The sequence below is a fragment of the Lissotriton vulgaris genome, chromosome 1_1 (genome assembly GCF_964263255.1).
Source record: "Lissotriton vulgaris chromosome 1_1, aLisVul1.2, whole genome shotgun sequence".
Lineage (NCBI taxonomy): Eukaryota > Metazoa > Chordata > Amphibia > Caudata > Salamandridae > Lissotriton > Lissotriton vulgaris.
The window spans coordinates 991,610,455-991,629,901 of NC_141685.1; the positions used below are offsets into that span (position 1 = coordinate 991,610,455).

The following is a 19,447-nucleotide window of genomic DNA, read 5'->3' on the forward strand; positions in this document are numbered from 1 at the left end:
GGGGTGGGTATACTCAATTGAGATGGCTCACAAACACTAATGGAGTGCTCTGCATTAAAGAAACAAGCACTCGGCATTGCTGTGGCGGCGGCGGGGGAGCGACACGAAAGCAACAGCGGGAGGGCTGTGAGGGGACACAAAGGCAGCATGGGGAACAGCATTAGCAAAAGGAACATAGGCAAGTGCAAAATAGAGGCGCAGGGAGAAGCTATCAGGCAACAACAGAGAGTAACATGAAGTTATGGGGTGGATATACTCAATTGAGATGGCTCGCAAACACTAATGGTGTGCTCTGCACTAAAGAAACAAGCACTTGGCATTGCTGTGGCAGGGGAGCGCATTCCTTTGAAGTCTGATGGGGGTGGGGCTGGGGGAGCGGCTTCCTTTGAAGTCTGATGCCGAGGCATGGTGTGGGATGTGCCTGGTGATGTTCACGCGCATGGCGATGTGTACGCGCCTGGCGATGTGCACGCGCCTGGCTCGCATGAACTGTATCGAATCCGCAGTTTGGGGAGACTGTTCGGACGCCTTACTAGAATCTCGACAAACAAGCATTGCTAAAGCAATACTGTAGGTTGAGACCTAAAAAGTGGCATGTTGCCTGAAGTGCTGGAAGTCGAGGTGGCAGGACGCATGACTAACAGAAATCCCAGCGGGAGAGACTGCCACTTCAAAGATAGCGTGCCTGATTGGACGGATGAAGCTGGGGACGGGGCACAGCTCTGGGTGGCTGGTCACTGGTGTGTTTGGGCCCCAATCTGGTGACACTCATCCTGCCTGGGACAGCTTGTGTCTCACAGGCACAACAGATCTGCGCTGTCATGAGTGTCTGCCACTATGATGAGCCTTGGCATACGGGAGGATACAGAGATGGAGCATTAATGTATGGTGGTGCTTCGCTGTGTTGCTGTGGCATCGCCCCCTGTCTGCGGAGTACAAGTCGCCAAAGGCTGCCTGAAGAAAAGTTTGGGTGTGCCGGAGCACTAGGCAGTGCGTAGACTAGGAGTACACGTTGGTCACTAACTCACATCTAAGGCATAATAGATCCTGGCTAATCATGAAAGAGAAATCCAGCACCTGCCTGCATGTAAAGTCAGCAGTGCAGGCACACTGCCTTTACAAGCGGCAAGCACCACATGGCACATAAACTATGGCTCAACTGCTAGGGCCCGGCTCAAGAGGCTTCTGGGAGTGAGGTGATGGCACAGACGGAGACACAGCCAAGAAAACAGTCCTGGGGAATGTGGAAAAAAACAAACATGCCTCACGTTCAAGGACAGGAGGACTGACAAAACCCCACAAGGTCCACAAAGAAACTCCGACCGAGAAGATGAACCACAAGGCACGTCTGCTCTTGAGGCAACATTGCGGGCTATGTAACAAAGTCTCCAATCAATGGATGGGAAAATAGACTCTCTCAACATGAGAATGGACCATATGCAGGGCTTGAGTCGGGGGTCCACGCGGGGGGGTGGCGTCCCCCACTCTTTTCACAGGGTGGTCGCCGTCCCCCCTGCCAAGAACTTGGGCCCCACGAGCGTGGATGGAAAAGGACACTGTTCGTGTAAGCGGTATTGTCCTAATTGCAGTAATATGAAACAGCGTTCATTTGCCTTCCTGTGACTTTAAAACACAAATCGGCGAAGGACTTTGTTAATCGTGCAGCATTCACAGCGATTCTTTGCTATCTAGTGTGGGTATTTGATTTAGCCGTGATGCAGCTTCCTCTAGTAATGCAGAGCCCCCAGCTTTCCCAGAATCTTGCGTGAGTTGTTCCCTCAGTCCAGGTTTTTACTTTGTATACAATGTCTTTATTTGCGCATTTTCCAATGGGATAAGCAGGACTACAAGTTCCAGAATACAGAAGAAAAACCTGGACTGGACGTAGGAAACGTGCGAGCTCTGCTTTTCATGACGTCATCAGGTCATTTGCATATTGTTAGTACCCCCACTTCTTTTTATAGGACTTGTGCCATGACCATATGTCTGCCAAGTTGGATAAACAATCATCTAGAAGCAACGGATATCTATAGGGAAGGATGAGCTCCATACTGTGAGTGCGAAATGTTTTGATATGGAAAAAGTTTTGGCTGTAATTCAGGCAAGGGTTGAGGATTTAGAAGCGCGCTCAAGGTGCAATACCCTGCGCATCACCGGTATTCTGTAGTCTGCCAACACAGGATGATGGGAACTTTTTGTGAAACAGATGATCACCACACAGTTCAGCCAAGAAAATATGTCTCACACACTAGTGGTAGAACATGCCCACAGCTCTCTAGTGGTGAGACCGCCACTGGAATCTACTCCGCGCCCCATTATCACCAAGTTACACAATTACCGCGACTGAGATGCAGTGCTCAGATTATCGTGGGAGAAGAAGGAACTTAATTATCAGGGATACCAGGTGTCATTCTTCCCAGACTTTACAGCTACAATATAGGCAGTGAGGAGGGAATATTTGCCCATTAAATGCCAATTCCAAAAAGCCGGAAGTCTGTATGCCATGTTCTACCCTGCGCGCTTTCGCATTGGCCATGTGTACAAAAATGCCCCTTTTTTGGATGGTTACCCCCCACTTTTTACCTGACATCTGATGCAACCTGACTTGATGTGCCCTGGGTCAGACCCAATCAGGTTCCCAGTTCATGTATTCTTTCCCAAGACTGTACCTTTGTATCCTCAATTGGCACAATCCCTGGCCACAGGTAAGCCCCTTGTGAAAGGTACCATGGGTACCAAGGGCACTGTGACCAGGGAAGGACTCTAAGGGCTGCAGCACTTGTTGTGCCACCCCTAGAGGCCCTGCATCTTAACCCACACACACTGCCACTGCAGGCTGCGTGTTTTGATGCAGAGAAAAGTGAAGAGTCGGCATGGCACACATTGCTGTGAGCCATATCTGCAATCCAACGCCTAGGTAAGTCACCCCTCTGGCAAGGTGCACTAGCCCTAAGGTGAGGGTACAGAGGCATGAGCCCTGTACCCCCACAGTTTCCAAGCCTATTGTAAGTGTAGTAAAGAGTATATGGTCTGGAAGTTAGTCACTGCAAACTCGACACCTCCATAATGCCTTTACTAAAAACTCGGAAGTTTGGTAGCAAACGTCTCAGCACATTAAACCCACACTGATGCCAGTGTGTGATTTAATGAAAAATGGACCCAGAGGCTATCTTAGAGATGCCCCCTGAAAGTTGACCAGCCCTGGTGTGGTTCCTGAATGGTTACCCGCCATTTGCCACCACCAGACAAGTTTCTGGACCCCTGGGTAGCGAACCTCCACTCTCTGGGTCCCGAAACAAAGGCCATCTTGTGCAGCGGTGCCATGCTCCCTACTCCAGGATATGCTGGGTCCAGGAGAGGGGAAGCTTCAAAGGCCTGCTGACTTTCAACGCTGTCCCTGCCTTTTGCTGCCCCCAGCAACTGGCTCCCACTGGTTCTGACCCCCACTTTAGGAGGGAGAATCAGCGAGAATCCAAGATAGGAAGAGAGGTGTGCCCACCTATGCCAACCCCACCCCTCAGGAGAGGGAGGCGACATGAAGCACACATCTCAGTCACCTCCATCTTGAAGATGAGGGGCCTCAACCAGTTGGGAAGAGGCTCATGCCCCCTCCCACTGGAAGGTGGCATAATAGGGGTTATACTCACCCCAAGGAAGGGAACTATTGGTCCCGACCTGCACACTCCTTTAACATCCCTAAATCTAGTATTTAGGGGCGCCCCTGAACCTTGCCTCCTCAGATTCTAGGAAGAAAAAAGAAGGACCGAAGAGCTATGCAGACCTTGGAAGGTGAAGAGGACACCAACTGCCTTGGCCCCAGCTCTACCGGCCTGTCACGTCTACAAACTGCATACAGCTAGAACCATGGCGATTCCAGCAGCCAGCAACCCCCAGAGCCTGGAGGACCTGCCCACAGACTCTGACTCCCATGTGTACCAAACTTGCTCAACCAGACTCCCCTGCAGAATCCGGATTCCATCGACTCCGCAATTCTGCACCACTCTGCACCCGAAGCCTACAGCCCAGCTCAAGTGGCCCAACACCTCAAGGAGGTCTCCCCAGTGATCCTGACCTGGAATCTGGTGATCCCCAACCTCCCTTAAGAATCCAGACAATGCCTGCAGCCTCAACCAGAAGGGTCCCTTGACCGCGACCAGAGCTGGTAATAAAACCAGACGCCAGAAGACACCATTGCACCTGAAGCCCCACAGCCTTGGGTGGCTCAACCAACCATGTCCTGGCATCCCCCAAGATGCCAGCTTACCTCTCCAGCTGGTGATTGTAGGAGAGTAGGGTCTGCAATCCTATGATCACCCAGATTTTTTGCTTTTGTTTCACTGGTTTACGACTTTCTCTGGCTGTGGGCCTGCCAATCAGACCCACAGCCTGGCTGTTCTCTCTCTAAATTACGATATGTGCCCTAGGTGCATTTACCAATTGGTACTGGGCCACCTTATCAGACCCTGTAACTCAGGGCATAGGTGTACCCAGGGCCGCCAGGGGCTGCAGCATGTATTATGCCACCCCTGGCTGGCCTCCTAAATTTGACACAACTGGCTGCATGACAGCTGGGGCGAAGTCGTGTAATCACCCTTTGCTTTAGATATAGTAGCTCTATATCTAACCATACAATGGACACCCGAGTCCCTATCAGTCACTCCTATGGCAGGCCTTGACAATCCTGAAGGCAGAGTGCATGGGCTCGCGTGAACTGTGTTCTGGCCCGAGCCGAGCCGGTTGCAGCTTGCGGAGAAAAGACCCAATGGCTGTTCCATGATAACGCGTGCCACATCGGTAACTTCGGTGTCGCGTTATCAAGACATGTCGAGTAAGGTGTCATACGAATCGGGATGCTGCCCTCTCACCAACTCTGGCGACGAGGTTAGCATTCCGCCCTTCTAGAGGGACACGACATGTACGTAACTGTGAACCCCGGTTAAAGTTAACGAAAGCCTCAGCTCCACAAAATGGATGCTGCCACCACAGACACGAGTCTGACCTCCTGCTGCTGGGAGTCCTTCCAGCGAGGAGCACTTGGACAAAGGGTTTCCTGTCAAGGGCGGTGTTCGCACCGTCCCAGACAGGGTTTGTGTATTCTGGGTAGGTAGGGCTTTTGCGAGAAGGTGACTGCGGAGTGGCACCCCGGTGCTCACTACGCATCTGCCGGTTAGAACCAGTTCCAGGGGCGACAGCCCTGGCCTGGGGAAAGTCCGGCAGGGGAGAGGGGCGTAACTACCCCCCTTCCTGGTCCCACCCTTAGGGCAGGACCTAGTCATGTACCCACCCCTTTCTTTAGGATAAAGGCCGGAGCGGGGACCCTTCCAAATTAGATCATCTTTGAATCAAGAATACTTTCTACGAAAGGACTTCAAGACTCTTCTCAAGATTTCTCCCTTGTGGCTAAGGAGTAGTCACCCTGCATCAGCGGGCACCATCTAAGAACTCTGCGGTTTGCTGTAAGTCCTTCCTCAAGGAATCCGACGGCCCAGCTCGACGAGAACCGGCTTCCCTGGCATCTCTGACCTCTACCCACGTCATCAGCTCAGCTGTGATCTGTGGGTGCGACGAGACCTCGAGGGACCGGCCATCATCAGAACCTGCACGCTCTTAAAAACCAGCACGACCATCGAGGTAACTCTCTGGTGAGTGCTCTGGGGTCCGAGAAGCCCCGACCCTGAGCCGCTCCAGCACCGAAGTGCAGTCTCCCAGCATCTCCACGATCTGCGTGGGGCCCTTCTGCTCGCTGCTCAGCACGTTGTCTGGTCACTAGCCGCTGGCTTGTGTCCTTCTGTGACGACATCCGAGAATCCTCACTGCCGGTCTGGTTGCTCCAGACTGGCCCTTGCTTCCATCTTTTCGAGAAGCACCCCGGACCCTCCTGGTCCACTCGAGACGCCGACAGCGACATCCGTCGTGGGACAGCTCGCACCTCCACCGTGGTCGCCGACAACGCCTCCTGGTCCGAGACTGCAGAGCCTAGCGTCGCCCACTCACCTGGTCGAGGTGACGGCCAACAGGTGCCTTCCTGGTACCCTCTGACTACTGGCTAGTAGTACGAACTTGGTCCCCTCTGCTTTCAGGTTTCAACAATCTCCGATCCAGGCTTGGATCTCTACGAACTATTCAGCACTGGTCGCCGGCCAGCAACTCCTTTCTCTTCCGGCTCCTGGCTCGTCAGCGAAGACCCCGACGCCTGTAAGACTTGTGCAGCCGCAGCCCTCGTGGCTAGGTAACTCGGCATTTCAGTGCCTGTATAGCCTCCTTACTCTAGGGTCCCGAGTCCCTCGCTTCCGACTTGCCTTAACCTTTCCGTGTCCTCGGACACTTGTTTTAACTGTGCGCTTAAAGTATTTACTAAAGAGATTTGGTTTGTGCTAAGTACCCTGTCCTCATAAAGAGTACAGGGCTGTTGTGATTCTTAATAAATATACTGTTTATTTTCATAACACTTGTGTGGTGTCCTTTCACTGGGTGTTCAAGGGGTACATGTGTGGTAAACAGCTGGCTTAACACGCCCTCTCGAGTCTTTAGCCTTAGACTGCTCGTATCCACGCTACTAGGATAGCTGGTCTATAGGTTGACTTACAACCAAACACCATAAGGGTCGTTGGAACGATACATAGCGGTCGCTAGAATAGCGAACGTTGCATATCGGGCCAACTTCTCACATTGGTGAGCAGCGGTTGGGATTTGAGCTTGCTGTTGTGTTACCACACGTATCCTAAGAATATCTTGTTGAAAGATCGCGCAAGTACTGTTAGTACATATAACTGAAGCTTAGAATACTCTGAGTTCTACTGAACCAGCTGTTGTAGCTCCTCAAGGCTTAGCACACCTTGGCTACAACTCTTAGCAAGGGATCAGTAGGAAAACCCATAGTGTAGGTAGGTGCATCACTTACACCACACTAGAAACAGTATGTCGGGCCAAGGAGGAAACTCTGAGTCTCCCCTTGTGTCAGTTGACCCTCCACAGGTCATCCCTTCAGGATATACTGTGCTGAGCTTCAAGGAGTTAAGACGATTGTGTCACTCCCGGAAGATTCAGCAGGGGTCTAACCCCACAACGTCCTTTCTGATTGGTCTCTTGGAGACTTATGATGCCAGAAGAGCTGAGAAACTTCGTAGCTCTTCTAATCCAGAAGGAGACATGCCTCCCCTCGAGGGAACCCGGGACGATCCTGACCTCATTCACCTCGCAACCGAGAACGAGGATGTGGAGGAGGATGAGGATGAGGATCTCTCTGGGGACGAGGCAGATAAGGGACAGGTAGAAGTCGTCAGACTGACACGGTCCAACTTAAGCAGACACGATAGTGGTACTGGGGGAACCCCGGCGCTACTGTCGGTTCCGCTTAACCTGGGGAATGGACGAGCCCGATCTCTGTCAAGAGACTCTGGCAGATCCCTTCATACCAACGGCTCTCACAACTCTTCTCAAAGAGGGATGACGTCCCCTCAGAGGAGAGTGTACGAAGCGAAAGAAAGGGCAGCTAATCTAAGGATCGAAAGGGAAGAACTTGCCCTGGCCAAGGAAAAGCTTGCTTTCGCTAGAGAGCAACAGTTAAGTGGGGCAATCCCCACTGGTGGCAGCAATGTACCTAGTAATAGGGAAAAGAGTTTCGATACGAAACACCTTGGGAAGATAGTGCCCCCCTTTAAACAAGGGGACGACATCCACAAATGGATTACTGCTTTGGAGAGGGCCTGCACTGTGCAAGGTGTTCCCCAGAGTCAGTGGGCAGCTATCTTGTGGCTCTCCTTTGAAGGTAAAGGAAGAGACAAGCTCCTCACCACAAGGGTAGAGGACGCTAATAATTACCAAGTCTTGAAGAATACACTCGTTGAAGGGTTCGGCCTAACCACTGAGCAGTACAGGGTGCTGTTCAGGGATACCCAGAAAACGCAGTCTCAAGATTGGTCTGATTTTGTCGATTGTGCCACTAAGGCTTTTGAGGGCTGGTTGCTGGGCAGTAAGGTTACTGATTACAAAGGATTGTATAATTTGATGATGAGAGAACAAATTTTAAACAATTGTCAGAACCAGTTGTTGCATCAGCATCTTGTCGACTCGGATCTGACCTCTCCCCAAGAATTGGGGCAGAAGGCAGACAAATGGGTTCGTACGAGAGTTAAACAGAACCAGGGCCAGAATCAAGGTGGTCAGAAGAAAGCAGACCAGAAGGGTAAAGATTCTAAGGGGGAACAAAATGACCAGAAGTCTTCGACAGGTCCCCAACAACCCAAAGAGGGTGGGGGTCAGGCTCCCCAAAAGAAGAAAGAAGGCCAATCCAAAAGATGGTGCCAGTACTGTAAAAGTAAATCTCACTGGTTTAGTGAGTGCACCAAGAAAGGAGGAGGGCAGACTCCTGCCACTGCAGCCCCTAAGGCACCTGTGCCCCCTAGTACAGTCAGCAGTGGTAGTGCGCCTCCCAAGGGTTTAGTAGGGTTAACCCTGGGTTCTGAGGGGCGTGACAACTTAGTTGGCACGCTCACTCAGGCTGTCCTTGTCAGTACAGGGGACGTGGACGTGTCCCCTGACGTAAGCCCCAATACCTTGGGCAAATACAGACAGACGCCTTTCATAAATGGAAAGATGGCTCAGGCCTATAGGGACACTTGTGCCAGCGTCACCATGGTGACGCCTAACTTTGTGGACCCTGGACAGATCATGCCAGGTACAGAATTCCTGGTGACCAATGCAAGCAATGTCACTACCAATCACAGTATGGCAATTGTAGCTTTCTCCTGGGGAGGGGTAACTGGCCAAAAGAAGGTTGTAGTTAGTCCAGACCTCCCAGTGGATTGTTTGTTGGGCAATGATTTGGAGTCGTCACAATGGTCAGAAGTGGAGCACCGGACTCACATGGAAATGTTAGGTTTGCCAGCACATGTGTTCGCTGTGACTAGGTCGCAGGTCAGGAAATGCCCCACTGAACAGGTGCTGGATCCTGGAACAACGGACCAGACACCTCCCAAGAAAAAGAGCAGTAGGGTTAAGGCGGCGCCTTCCCCCTTGCCCCAGGTCGAGGATCAAGTCTCAGAGGAGGCTGACCTACAGGAATTGAGGGAAACTGAGCCTCGGGAGTTCGAACTTGATCAAGTTGAATTCTTGGGCTCAGGGGGACCCTCAAGGGAAGACCTGGGGAAGGACCAGTTAGACTGCCCTTCTCTTGAACCCCTCAGACAGCAGGCTGCTGCTGAGGCTGCTGGGAACGCCACAGGTACCCACAAGGTATACTGGGAAGATGGACTCCTGTACACTGAGTCAAGAGACCCCAAGCCTGGCATGACCAGGAGGCTGGTCGTCCCCTTGTCTCAGCGTGGTTTCCTACTTACCTTGGCCCACGAGATTCCCTTAGCAGGTCACTTAGGCCAGACGAAAACGTGGGACAGGCTTGTCTCGCACTTTCACTGGCCTCACATGAATGAAGATACCAAGGAGTTTTGCCGCTCCTGTGTCACTTGCCAAGCCAGTGGTAAGTCAGGTGGCACGACAAAGGCCCCCCTTATACCAATGCCTGTGGTGGGGGTGCCCTTTGAACGGGTGGGGATCGACATCGTCGGTCCCATGGAACCACCAACAGCATCAGGGCACAAGTTTATACTGGTGGTAGTGGATCATGCCACCAGGTATCCTGAAGCTATTCCCCTTAGGACCACTACAGCACCTGTTGTGGCAAGAGCCCTAGTTGGAGTGTTCTCCAGAGTGGGCTTCCCTAAGGAGGTCGTCTCCGACAGAGGTGCAAACTTTATGTCGAGCTACTTAACTGCTATGTGGAAGGAATGTGGTGTCAACTACAAGTTCACTACACCCTATCATCCACAATGCAATGGGCTTGTTGAGAGATTCAACAGGACCCTAAAAGGGATGATTCATGGACTACCGGAAAAGCTTCGGCGTAGATGGGACGTCCTGATCCCCTGCCTCTTGTTCGCCTACAGAGAAGTCCCACAGAAGGGGGTTGGCTACAGCCCTTTTGAACTTTTGTACGGGCATCCTGTAAGAGGACCCCTGTGTTTGGTGAAGGAAGGATGGGAGAGACCTCTCAAAAAGCCTGCAGCCAACATAGTGGACTATGTGCTCGGCCTCCGCTCGCGGATGGCTGAATACATGGAGAAGGCATCCGAAAACCTTAAGGCCAGCCAAGAACTCCAAAAAACTTGGCATGACCAAAAGGCTGTCTTGACTGTTTACCAGCCCGGACAGAAGGTGTGGGTGTTGGAGCCAGTGGCCCCAGCAGCACTCAAGGACAAATGGTCCGGGCCCCACACCATCCTGGAGAAAAAGGGAGAGGTCACCTACCTGGTCGACCTGGGAACTCCCCGGAGCCCCCACAGGGTGCTTCATGTCAACAGGCTAAAAGCATATGTCGACAGGAAGGACATGAGTTTGCTCATGGCCCTAGATGAGGGACAGGAAGAGGAGAGTGACCCTCTCCCCGACCTGCTCTCTCAGAATCCTGACGATGGCTCGGTAGATGGTGTTGTCTTTTGTGGCAGCCTCTCCGAACATCAACAGAGCGACTGTAAACAGGTTCTTCAGTCGTTCCGACATCTGTTTTCTCTAACACCCAGTCAGACCGATTGGTGTACCCATGAGGTCGACACTGGTGACAGCTTGCCCGTAAAGAGTAAAATCTACAGGCAGCCTGATCACGTTAGAGACTGCATCAAAAGTGAAGTGCAGAAAATGTTGGAGCTGGGAGTCATTGAACCCTCGGATAGCCCTTGGGCTAGTCCCGTAGTTCTAGTGCCGAAACCTCACACCCAGGGTGGTAAGAGAGAGATGAGGTTCTGCGTAGACTACAGGGGTCTCAATGCAGTCACTAAGACTGACGCCCACCCAATACCAAGGGCAGACGAGCTTATTGATAGGCTGGCCTCGGCCAACTACTTAAGTACGTTTGACCTGACAGCTGGGTATTGGCAAATCAGGTTAGCTGAGGACGCCAAGCCTAAAACAGCATTTTCAACCCCTGGTGGGCATTATCAGTTCGTGGTGATGCCCTTTGGTCTGAAAAATGCACCTGCCACCTTCCAACGGTTGGTGAATCACGTCCTTACTGGGCTGGATGACTTCTGTGCGGCGTATCTTGACGATATTGCTGTCTTTAGCTCCACCTGGGAGGATCACCTGGTCCACCTGCGGAAGACATTGGAGGCGCTGCAAGCAGCAGGCCTCACTATCAAGGCCACCAAGTGCCAGATAGGGCAGACACAGGTTGTATACCTGGGCCACCTTGTAGGTGGAGGTCAGGTTCAGCCACTGGAGAGCAAGATACAGTCAATCAGGGACTGGGCTCCTCCAACAACCCAGACTCAGGTTCGAGCTTTCTTGGGCCTGACTGGTTACTATAGGAAGTTTGTCAGGAACTATGGTTCCATCGTGACACCATTAAATGAACTGACAAGTAAGAAAATGCCAAAAAAGGTTCAGTGGACAGCGAGCTGTCAAAAAGCATTCGATGACCTAAAGCAGGCCATGTGCACGGCGCCTATCCTCAAGAGTCCGGACTACTCCAAACCATTCATTGTCCAAACAGAGGCTTCTGAGTTGGGTGTGGGAGCTGTTCTTTCTCAACTGAATTTTGATGGTCAAGACCAGCCCATTGCTTTTATAAGCAGACGGCTGACCCCTAGAGAGAAAAATTGGTCAGCTATTGAGAGGGAGGCCTTTGCTGTGGTTTGGGCCCTGAAGAAGCTGAGGCCATACTTGTTTGGCACTCACTTCAAGATTCAGACCGACCATAAGCCCCTCTTGTGGCTAAATCAGATGAAGGGTGAAAACCCCAAACTGCTTAGGTGGTCCATTTCCCTACAGGGGATGGACTTCACAGTGGAACACAGACCTGGTACTGATCATGGCAATGCCGATGGGCTCTCCAGATATTTCCACTTAGAACAAGAAGACTCACCTGGTCAAGGTTAGCTAGTTGTTCCGACGTTTGGGGGGGGGTCATGTAGGAGAGTAGGGTCTGCAATCCTATGATCACCCAGATTTTTTGCTTTTGTTTCACTGGTTTACGACTTTCTCTGGCTGTGGGCCTGCCAATCAGACCCACAGCCTGGCTGTTCTCTCTCTAAATTACGATATGTGCCCTAGGTGCATTTACCAATTGGTACTGGGCCACCTTATCAGACCCTGTAACTCAGGGCATAGGTGTACCCAGGGCTGCCAGGGGCTGCAGCATGTATTATGCCACCCCTGGCTGGCCTCCTAAATTTGACACAACTGGCTGCATGACAGCTGGGGCGAAGTCGTGTAATCACCCTTTGCTTTAGATATAGTAGCTCTATATCTAACCATACAATGGACACCCGAGTCCCTATCAGTCACTCCTATGGCAGGCCTTGACAATCCTGAAGGCAGAGTGCATGGGCTCGCGTGAACTGTGTTCTGGCCCGAGCCGAGCCGGTTGCAGCTTGCGGAGAAAAGACCCAATGGCTGTTCCATGATAACGCGTGCCACATCGGTAACTTCGGTGTCGCGTTATCAAGACATGTCGAGTAAGGTGTCAACTCTGGCGACGAGGTTAGCATTCCGCCCTTCTAGAGGGACACGACATGTACGTAACTGTGAACCCCGGTTAAAGTTAACGAAAGCCTCAGCTCCACAAAATGGATGCTGCCACCACAGACACGAGTCTGACCTCCTGCTGCTGGGAGTCCTTCCAGCGAGGAGCACTTGGACAAAGGGTTTCCTGTCAAGGGCGGTGTTCGCACCGTCCCAGACAGGGTTTGTGTATTCTGGGTAGGTAGGGCTTTTGCGAGAAGGTGACTGCGGAGTGGCACCCCGGTGCTCACTACGCATCTGCCGGTTAGAACCAGTTCCAGGGGCGACAGCCCTGGCCTGGGGAAAGTCCGGCAGGGGAGAGGGGCGTAACTACCCCCCTTCCTGGTCCCACCCTTAGGGCAGGACCTAGTCATGTACCCACCCCTTTCTTTAGGATAAAGGCTGGAGCGGGGACCCTTCCAAATTAGATCATCTTTGAATCAAGAATACTTTCTACGAAAGGACTTCAAGACTCTTCTCAAGATTTCTCCCTTGTGGCTAAGGAGTAGTCACCCTGCATCAGCGGGCACCATCTAAGAACTCTGCGGTTTGCTGTAAGTCCTTCCTCAAGGAATCCGACGGCCCAGCTCGACGAGAACCGGCTTCCCTGGCATCTCTGACCTCTACCCACGTCATCAGCTCAGCTGTGATCTGTGGGTGCGACGAGACCTCGAGGGACCGGCCATCATCAGAACCTGCACGCTCTTAAAAACCAGCACGACCATCGAGGTAACTCTCTGGTGAGTGCTCTGGGGTCCGAGAAGCCCCGACCCTGAGCCGCTCCAGCACCGAAGTGCAGTCTCCCAGCATCTCCACGATCTGCGTGGGGCCCTTCTGCTCGCTGCTCAGCACGTTGTCTGGTCACTAGCCGCTGGCTTGTGTCCTTCTGTGACGACATCCGAGAATCCTCACTGCCGGTCTGGTTGCTCTAGACTGGCCCTTGCTTCCATCTTTTCGAGAAGCACCCCGGACCCTCCTGGTCCACTCGAGACGCCGACAGCGACATCCGTCGTGGGACAGCTCGCACCTCCACCGTGGTCGCCGACAACGCCTCCTGGTCCGAGACTGCAGAGCCTAGCGTCGCCCACTCACCTGGTCGAGGTGACGGCCAACAGGTGCCTTCCTGGTACCCTCTGACTACTGGCTAGTAGTACGAACTTGGTCCCCTCTGCTTTCAGGTTTCAACAATCTCCGATCCAGGCTTGGATCTCTACGAACTATTCAGCACTGGTCGCCGGCCAGCAACTCCTTTCTCTTCCGGCTCCTGGCTCGTCAGCGAAGACCCCGACGCCTGTAAGACTTGTGCAGCCGCAGCCCTCGTGGCTAGGTAACTCGGCATTTCAGTGCCTGTATAGCCTCCTTACTCTAGGGTCCCGAGTCCCTCGCTTCCGACTTGCCTTAACCTTTCCGTGTCCTCGGACACTTGTTTTAACTGTGCGCTTAAAGTATTTACTAAAGAGATTTGGTTTGTGCTAAGTACCCTGTCCTCATAAAGAGTACAGGGCTGTTGTGATTCTTAATAAATATACTGTTTATTTTCATAACACTTGTGTGGTGTCCTTTCACTGGGTGTTCAAGGGGTACATGTGTGGTAAACAGCTGGCTTAACACGCCCTCTCGAGTCTTTAGCCTTAGACTGCTCGTATCCACGCTACTAGGATAGCTGGTCTATAGGTTGACTTACAACCAAACACCATAAGGGTCGTTGGAACGATACATAGCGGTCGCTAGAATAGCGAACGTTGCATATCGGGCCAACTTCTCACAGTGATCACCTTCAGACAGTCTCCCTGACCGAGTCTGCAGCATCTTCCTGACACAAAATGTCTCCATTGGAAAGCACAGGGTCCCGGCGTCCATTTTGCACCCTGCACCTGGCCGCCCGAGTGCGCTGGTGGTGCAGCTCCTGTGCTGTCCATTGGCCCCTGCAGTGCTGAACTTAACCCCAGGAGCGGACAAACACCATGATTAGCCGACAGCCTCTACCCATGATGTGGAGTGTGTGTATCAGTGGGTTCTGTTCCGGCTCTGTCTCCATCACATGCTATAGCTGAGCCAGTTCAGCTAACTAACAGCTAGAGGCTAGGAAGTTACCCACTGGTAGCTCATTTCCTCTTGCAGTCTATCAAAGGACAGAAGTGCACTGTCTTGAAACAGGGCACTCAATGTGCCCACTCCTGCAGCATCCCCTGTTGCCAACCCCCCCACCCCCTATAATGTCCCTAAACAATGTGACAAAGCATAGTGGGATTTCAGGAGAATATTGGGGATGGGAAACATGAGTTGTAGACTGTGATGAAAACTATTAGGAACAGGCTATTGGAATCTTGTGGCGGTCTCACATGTAGAAGAAAATTCTGCTGGGCCATATGCTGTGCACTTACAGGGTTGGGGAGCCCTAGTTTCTCCGTAAGTGTAGGAAAGTGGGTTTCTGTTGCAGTAACCCCCCCCCCTTTTTGCTAGACTACTGATGCACTTTCAGTTGATGTGCCCTGGGTCCCTGCCAATCAGGTTACCAGGGCATGTGTTCTTTCCCCAAAACTAACCCAATTGGCATCTCTGGCCACTGGTCAGCCCCTGGTAAATGGTACCACAGCTAACCAGGGCACAGTGGCCAGGGAAGACCTCTAAGGGCTGCAGCAATTATTGTGCCACCCTCAGAGGGCCTGTACCTCTACACACACACACTGCCTTTGCAGGCCGCGTGGTTTGGTGCAGAACAAAGTGAAGAGTTGACATGGCACACACCTCTGTGCTCCATGCCTACAACCCACTGCCCTGGCACAGATCCGTCATCCCTAGTGCTGGGTGCACTATACCAGTGGTAACGGTACAGGTGCATGAGCCCTGTACCCCTACAGTGTCTGCGTCCTTTCTTAGACATTGTAAATGCAGTAATGCCATTAAGAGTATGTGGTGCTCGGCGTTTGTCATTACAAACTCCAAAGCACCATAATGGCTACACTGAAAACAGAGACATTTGGTATCAAACTTTTCAACACATTAAACCTACACTGATGCCAGTGTGGGATTTAATGAAAAATGCGCACAGAGGGCATCTTAGAGATGCCCCCTGAAAAAGGACCATGCTCTAGTGTCCTGGCTGAGTGGCTGCTCGCCAGCTGCCACCACCAGACCTGTATGTGGACCCCTGCGTCGAGGGCCAGCTGCTCTCGGGGTCTATATCTTTCACCAACTGTAAATCACGGTTTGTCATATACAAAATCATATGTCCATTTGATCTAGTGTATATAGGCAAAACAACCTGGAAGTACGATAGCGAATAAAACAACATGAATCAAGAATTAAGAACAACGTATTGACGGCCACCTTGGTTAATCACTGGCGTCTACAGAACCATAAAGAAGCAGACCTTACTTGAACGATAATATTAAAGGTAGAAAATGATGCAAGAGGAGGAGACCTCAATGCTAAACTTTCTAGACGAGAGGCGATGTTGATTGTCAAATTCAATACGGCTGTACATGGACTCAACGAACGTACTGAAATTTTTAAACTGATCTGATGAGGACAAATTAAATAGTTGGTCTGACTCGACTACACAATCTACAATATAAGACTTTTCTTCTTACCACTCTTATAATTCATCTTTGCGAAATAGCTCTTATTTCACACATCATACGGCACAACGAGACAAGCAAGCTATTTCTAGGTGTTACTGCATTGTGACAATGCCGGTTGATAACACCGTCCCTTGCAGCCAATTGTACCAAGGCAAATAGACAAAATGTGATTTCCTTTAACTATTGAACATTATGGGTTCATTTATGTAATGTTCATGTCCAAAGAAAGAATCCCACAAATATCGAGCATTTAAACGAAAAAATCACTGTTTCACTACAATTCCCGAGATCCCCTTTAGGACCGGGAAGTCGGACTACAGCACCACGGTATACAGGGAATTACATTGCGACAAATGAACTAACCATCGAACATGGTCATTTAAATTTAGATCCAATATGTAATGAATTTGTATTTAATAAAAAGAAAAAATCGGATATTTCCGCGTTCATAGTATATAGGAATGAGTCTGAATCTCTTCCTAAACTACAACTCCCGAGATCCTTTTGCGGACCCGGAAGCCCGTCGCCATCAGCCGACAAGCGATGCATCAAGGAGAAAGACTCGGTGCTGCCTAAAAATTTAAAAAGGTACGGACCTCGATATAGTTAACGTGTTGGTTAAGGCCCAGAACCCCGTTGAGGGAGCTAGATCAGCTTCGCGGCCAGCCGAAGTATTTGGCAAGTAACGATTGCCTCCTTTTGTTTTGCCCTCACAGGCAGACAACGCGACAGCGTCCCGGAGCGGCTTCAAAGCCCGCACACATGCTGTATCGTTTTCAAAAAGAACAAGCATTTGCAATGCAATAGGTCTCGTAGTAGTTAAGTTAGAGTTTTTGGTATTGCTTGGCATAGTTTTTAGTTATTATATTTTGTTAGTAGAAGTAGATATATTTGTAGTACTATTATAGTTGTAAATGTATGATGGAGGTAGCATATAAACAAATTATATACAGTATATGTTTATTTCAGAAATAGTATGTTAACAGACAGATAGTAATTGGGAGATAAGTATTGTTAGGGTAAGGAGGCAGTAGGTTGAGAATGGTAGTGTGAAAGGAGGTCTTAGGTGTTACTTATTGGTTAGTATGATGCAAGGTGGTAGGTGGCAGAGAAAGGCAGTGAGGAAGTGTATTTTTATTGAACAATAACTTATTGAAGGAGAGATAACTTGCTCAAAGTTTACTGTTATTAAAAAGTCTGGGGGGAAATTTTATAGGCAGTGTACCACTCTCCTCTAGGCAGTGGTGTACTTACATTTGTATGCAAGGATGTAAATGGAAATAATTGTATAATAACTACTTTTTAGTAAATCATAGTATTCACATATGAAGTATAATAAAGTATAACTTACCTTAATATCTTTGACTTATTGCTAATGTAGCAGTTAAGTTGCTTACTATTATGTTAGGAGGGAACTTTGTTCAAGGTATCAAGCATATTTGTGATGCCCATGTATACAATTGCAGTCCTGTTAATAAATTGAACAGAGCAAGTATGAGGTACAAGAGTAGTCAATGACATGTTAAAATCAATTATTTACGTAAACACAAAGTGACATGGTAACTTTTGTGCTATTTAAGATTGTTTAAAATGAAGTTGTACTGCAGTAATAGACTTAGCATTTTGTTAATTATTTTCTTTATACTGGTGGAAGTTTATCTTGGTAGCAAAGATGCAGGTCCTATACACTTTCATAATAAATAACTTTAGCATGGAGAGATAAAATGCTCAAAGTTTACTGTTATTAACAGTTTGGTGGTATTTTTTTCAGGGAGTATATTACTATCTCTCAGCCAGTGATGTACTTACATTTTGATGGCAGGATGTGCATGGAAATATTTGTAAAAACTACTTTGTATATATTTACAGTTTTGACACATAAACTATAAGATAGTATAACTTACCTTAATAGGTGTGACTTATTGTTTTTCTTTAGCAGTTAAGTTGTTTACTATTATGTTGGGAAAGCAATTCTGCTCAAGGTATTCCGCATATTTGTAAAGCAGCATGTTTACAATTGCAGTCCTGCCAATAAACTGAACATAGACAAGTGTGATGTACAAGAGTAGTTAATGACAGGTTAAAGTCAATTATATAGGTAAACACAAAGTGACATGGTAAGTTTCATTTTTAGTTCATATAGTAAATACAGTTTGTAGTAATAAACACATATAAATAATAAATAGCATACCTTTAATACACAGAATTTGATCAACTTGTAAACTTTTGGTAGTCTAGTAGGTATTTATATATAGTACTATATATGTAGATATAGTAGTATATACTATATATCTAGATATGTAGTAGTATTATAGGTGTAAACCTATAATTGTTGTAGCATATAACTATATTGTATATATTTATATGCAATTTCAGAAATATTTAGTTGATACATTAATAGTAAATGGAAGATAAGTGTTTTTAGGGCAAAGAGGCTGGTGGTAGAGAAAGGCAGTGTCGAAGGAGGTCTTAGGTGTTATTGATTACTTTTAGTACTATTCAAGTTTGGTAATATTTGCCAGTAAACGGAAGTTTCAGGAAAGTATTCAAAGTATTGTTTACGGTAGCAGGTTTACATCATTAGGCTTTCTATTAAATTGTTGACAGATCTAGACTTACGTAAAAGAGCAGGTAATGAATGGCAAGCTAGTATCAGTTATAGAGTTAAATATAGTTACATGGTAAAGTTTTATTTTTAAGTGATAAAGTATAGACATAGTTCAGCAATGAACAAGTAACATACAAGTATAATCTTTTTATACACATACTTAGTCTTAACTTGTAAAGGGCAAATAATACAATGTTATAAATACATGCATTAGGATGCTGAGTATAGTTAACTTCTTAACTGCTGCCTTGGTGTATTGGTTGATGGCAGCACGATCTTCCTTAAGTTGTACTAGAGAATAGATTTAGCATTGTTCTAATGATTTTCTTTATACTGGTGGAAGTTTATCCTTTGTAAAGATGCATGTCCCACACACTTTCATACAACAATAACTTTAGCAAGAAGAGAACTTGCCAATGTTTGTGTTATTAGAAAGTGTGGGGGGAATTTTTCCAGGGAGTATACCACTCTCCCCCAGCAAGTATATTGTAGTTGCATTTTGATGGCAGTAGGTGTTTTATAAGTAATGCACAATTAATTTTTCAGAAAGTTACAGATTTGACACATAACTTTATAACATAGTATAACTTACCGTAGTAGGTGTTAGTTATTGGTTTCAATTAGCAGTCAAGTTGATTACCATTATGTAGAGAAGTGAACTTGGTGTAAAGTATTTACAATATTACCAAGGTATCATGGC

At 48.8% G+C, this 19,447-nt stretch overlaps 1 protein-coding gene across 1 annotated transcript in view; it reads right to left on the reverse strand.

Moving 5' to 3' along the window:
- The window catches only part of LOC147748365 (volume-regulated anion channel subunit LRRC8C-like), a 290,742-nt gene that overhangs the window by 24,834 nt on the left and 246,461 nt on the right, over nucleotides 1-19,447 (reverse strand). The window lies entirely within an intron of this gene.